We start from the raw sequence: 5004 nt of genomic DNA on the forward strand, positions 1-5004 counted from the left end.
AAAGCTAATGACTTTAAAAAATCAAATATTTGTCTTCTACTGCTGCTTCAGATTTTCCTCACTCAAGTCCCTCAACAATTGTCATCACTGCCTTCTTTTCTGTCTTGCCCATTAAAAAAAGGCAGAGAATGAAAAGCAAATTTCGTCAGTAGAGGATAACAACTTTTCTCCTACTCTTAAATCAGGATATTCTATAATTGCAAAGCAAGCCAACTTATAACTAAATAGCCAGAGTAAATATTTCTGTTTGAGACAACTCCAACCCACAATTTTAAGAAACAGATACCAAATTTCTAGTAAATAGGTGTGCATAGTTACTCTGAGTTTTTGGTTTTGTAGAGAGCAGATGTGGAGTTTAGATGTTTGGCTGAGTGTTCCTAATATTTGTAGATGTAACTATTCAGGAGCTTCCTTTTGAATCAAGACAGAATTGTTCATCATGTTGAATCATTTAAACCAGCTAAGGAAACCTGACCCATTAACCCCACCTGCAAGATACAACAAATATTGCCTTCTCAAAATTCTGCCTTGTCAAACACTTTTCAGAAGTTGCCACATTTATTGCTATGTGCTCAATGGAAATGAGTCCAAACTCTTTCAATCCCAACACCTTATCTAAAGAAAATGACATTACCTGCCTGCATTTCACTCAGTTGTTAGTGATTAAGTAATCATGTCTCTGGTTCTTCAGCTGATTGCATAACTTTGGGGTCCTGTAAACAACTCTTGCTCTATTTGTTCTTTTGAGATTGCCCTCAACTAGATCTTTCACAGGGCAATCACATCCCAGGTCTGATGTCAGGCAGAATGAGTACACTGTGCATCACAAGAGGCTTATAGACTCCACCCTGGAAACAGAGTGAGATGAACCTTGTGGACACACACATGTGTACACACTTGTGCACACACTAGCAGTGGTATAAGGAAACACACAGAGTACTCACAGAGCCCTTGGGAGCTTTCATTTTTTTTTTAAAATTGCCAGGAGATCAAGAGGAGAAACAGCCAACCAGGCAAGAACCAAATGAAAAGGGTTTGACATGTAGCAAATAAGGTTTGAGATGGAGTCAGGTTCACAAGACAGTCCAAGAATCAAGGGAATCATGGGGACATCTTGCATTGATGTTAATAGGTAAATCTAGTTCAGAATGATCAGTTGAGTTTGCCCTAGAACCATAAAATCATTAAGTTAGAAAAGACCTTTGAGATCATCAAGTCCAATCATGGCCACTATTGGTGGATACTAATGTGATAATACAATGCAAATCCCAGCCTACAATGCTGGGAGGCTTGTAGGAAGACAAGCTAAAGGAAGACAAACTTGTAGTTTGGAGGGGAAAACTTCACATGTTTGTGATTGTATGACTACAACTATTTCAGATGTTATGGGAGTACCACCTTCTCGACCTGTGTTAATGAGAGGACTAAAACCCAGTGGATCTGCAGGTGATATAACGCTGTCCATCTTCTGACCTTTCTGTCTGATTGCACAGGCTAGCTGGTTTTGGACATGCAGAGAGAATCTTTGCCATGTGATTGCTACTCAGACAGTGTCTCTGTAATTTAGATTATGAAAGGCTTGTGGTGACTTTCAGGTTTTGTCATCAATAGCATGTTTTTGGCGTGGGTGGTGTAGATGTGCCAAGCCCAGTACATTATGATGAGAGCGTGAACTATTTCAGGTACTTTGCTTTAACAACTTTGCCATGCTTAATTAAGTCACAGATTCATCCAGTAGGAAGGACAATCTGAAGTGTATCTGTACTGCATGAAGTACACATGGAAGTCTCACCTTATGGGCAAAAAGAGGAGGTAAGGTATCTCTCGAGTACTCCTGGCACTCCTGCCACAAGGGGCACACTCCTCTCAGAGCCTCTTGGAAGAGCTAGATGCATATAATGTCTTGCTTTTTCTGGTTGTGTGCTGTCAGCTGGTGTCACGGTGCACACAGAAAATGCACAAGCACCCTCCACCTCCTTCTCTGAGGTATGAGTTTGTTGGGATATTCAAATACTGTAGATTCTTTATCTCCAGGAAATGGCCTAAACAGTGATTGGCATTGGCCCTCTGCAGATTTACAAAGGACTTTTCACCCTCCTGCCCTTCTTCTCCTCACCCTGCCTCTACTAGGCTTTACAATAGCTGTCCAGGCTGTTCCACCTGGTGGTGCTGAGACAATCATACTTTGCATATATAAGGAAATCTTAGTTTGTTTTCCTACTCTCTTATCTTCTCCTAATTTCCAGTGCATACTTTAATTTATAGTGATAGAATGTGCTTTATTGGTTGGGCACTGAGGACCAGTCAGATCAGAGAGGAGAACTGTACATCTTTATATAAGCCAAGGGTAGAAATTCAATGCCATAGTAAGCCTGAGCCTGCAAATCACTCTGTTTCTGCTTGAGAGGTAACATATCACAGGACAGGAATGCTAAACCCACTCCTGTCTTTGAACGGACATCAACTGTGGTGTAGCAAAGCAGAAAAGAGTGGATGACTCGGTTTCCTGCAAGTACAAACTTAATGATGCTACACCGTGCAGCCCAGAGAAATGGGAGGTGGTGAAACGCTCCATGCTTGACCCTAATTGGCAGTGTTCAGGATGTTGGTCAATACTCTTCAAACAAAAACAAGCTCCAGTTTGTTCTATAAAATGAGGAATGCAGCACAGAAAACTGGGTCTGTGCCACAGAAAGGCCAGTGATCGCGGTGACTAAGAATTTTATACTGTGTTGAGTAATACTGTTCTGCAAGATGATGCAGGAGAAGGAACAATTTAGCACAGTGTATACTCAGATTTATAGAAAATCAGCTTCATGGAAACTGCCAGCAGAGTGGTACTGATGGGTTTGCATTATGTGAATACCGCAGAAAAGCAAAACAATGCTGGGAAACATTGGTTTTGTTCTCAGCTACTATGCATAGATGAAACTTTTATTAAGACATGCCATCTAGCTCTGAGAGCAGCTTGAAAATTACCTCCTAATATTTTGATGACCTAGGACCTGATCCTTTACCCACTGCAAGTTGTAAGTCAGTACATGGTTGATTGGTACAACTAAGCTTTTGGGGCTTAGAAGGTTCAGATTGCCCATGTGCAAACTGAAGACAGAGTTGTTAGGCTCTTTCTTTCCAGTGTAGCTGCATGCATGGAGTGGGGAAATGTGTAATCACTACCAGTTTCTTGGCAGTTACTCCTGTAAATTAAAAAGATAATTGCCATGTTGAGCCATGTGGTCCTTGTAGCTCACGTATATAGCTCTCATCCAATTCATGTGGATTTGCCTGGAAGAAGTGAGGGCAGTGTAGGTTCACTCTTACACTTCCTCAGAAGTAAAGGGACATGAAATCATGCTTTTACCTTTGCAAGTTGAAAATCTCCCTTCTTCCCCTGCTGACAGCTGTGCTGTGTTTCTAGGTGCAGCTGTGCCATCTGCTTGGTTTTACACCTACGGGCTTTTTCTGAAAAGCAGTGGACTGGTGAAGAATCTGTTCTGCAAAAGTCCATTTAAGAAGACTTTTCATACCAAGATCATATAGACTTGAAAAAGATTGTCTGGTTTTTTGTTTGTTGGTTGGTTTTTTTTAGGTCATTCTGGCCATGTCAATAATGTAATGTGTTTTTAGAAATAAAGTAGGGAATGATAATATCTTTTGTTACACAAACCGGGGAAAACCAGACAAACTTCAAGGCAGACCAGCTCTTCCTTAGATAGTAACAAGCACGTTCATAAAATCTGTTTCATCATATGGCTGGCTGCATTGATGTTTTCTCTGTTTCATTTTATCCACTAGCATTTTCTGTGCATCTGAACGCCTACAATGATGCCAATTTTATGATCTTTTTCAACACGCATGAACCAACACATTCTGTGCTGTTCTCAATTCTACATTTTAAAGGAAATTACTCCAGAACTCATCTCAGGAAAAGAAAAATGCAAGGCACACAAACCAACTATTGACTTCTAGTTCATCCATTAAGAAAAAACATAGCACAGTATTGTAAATTTTGTCCTTTTATCACATGTACACGTATATTTACAATACATATTGTGGCTTCTAAGTTACTTGCAAAATCTACTGCAAATGATATCTTTAAAATTCAGAAAGATAGTGTGCTTGGAAAATAATTCCAGATAACTTACGCATATTTTGTAAAACATTGAAACACAATATATGCACAAATATGAAAGCATATGCTATAGGAAAATACTTATTCTACCTACCTCATTGTAAAATTAATTATGGTTCATTATTTTCAGATGGTGGCATACAGTCTTACAGATTTCCAACAGCACTGTTGTTATTCACTTCAACCATGATAATATCATGTGGCTCCAGTTAATATGAGAGCCTGTAATTAAAAATTACAATGGTAAATGCTATAACTACACAGTAAGAGACTTGTCTTGGAAATCCTAAACAGCTGGCCGGAGTGGATTTAATACAATTTACGCTAATAATTGTTGAAGAGCTTGCATGCATAGGCTGGAACTGCGGTCAAACCTCACTTTCAGGTCTGGAACTTAACTGTCTGTATCTGCTGTGTGACAGCAAACAATCTGTATTTCTTTCTGCACTTTACATCTTATCACACTCTAAGACCATGCATGTAGCAGATGTTATTTTCAGTGCTTAAACTCATTTTTGGGCTTACATGGTATGCAGATTGAAAATGCCCATGGTTGCATTTTATTGTACCATTTTGACAGATAACATAAGGCTTATTTTAAGTTCTGCCAGTGCAATCTGACAGGAGGGTCCTAACGAATTTTTGTGTGAATCTGTGACTGAAAAATTGGCATCTCAGAGGTGAATTTTTTACTGACCTCTGGCTCATATCAGTTTCGAATGCACACTTGTAGAAACATGTCTTCAACATACTTTTGAAAATGTGTGAAAATAATCAATGAATACTAATTTTTTTTTCACTTTGGCTACTATTCACAGCACTCTGCATAATCTTAAATTTTTAGACGTGTGGAATAACAGAAGGCTTTTAAA

The 5004-nt window shown here is 39.3% G+C and overlaps 1 long non-coding RNA gene across 1 annotated transcript; it reads left to right on the forward strand.

Annotated features, from left to right (window-relative positions):
* Nucleotides 1-865: 865 nt before the first annotated feature.
* On the forward strand, nt 866-3467 carry LOC108640651. Its single transcript, XR_001921335.1, has 3 exons — nt 866-1132; nt 1720-1812; nt 3419-3467. It is a non-coding gene; the product is annotated as an uncharacterized LOC108640651 (long non-coding RNA).
* Nucleotides 3468-5004: the final 1537 nt, after the last annotated feature.

Source organism: Manacus vitellinus, unplaced genomic scaffold, assembly GCF_001715985.3.
Source record: "Manacus vitellinus isolate BGI_N305 unplaced genomic scaffold, ASM171598v3 scaffold_4_pilon, whole genome shotgun sequence".
Taxonomy (NCBI): domain Eukaryota; kingdom Metazoa; phylum Chordata; class Aves; order Passeriformes; family Pipridae; genus Manacus; species Manacus vitellinus.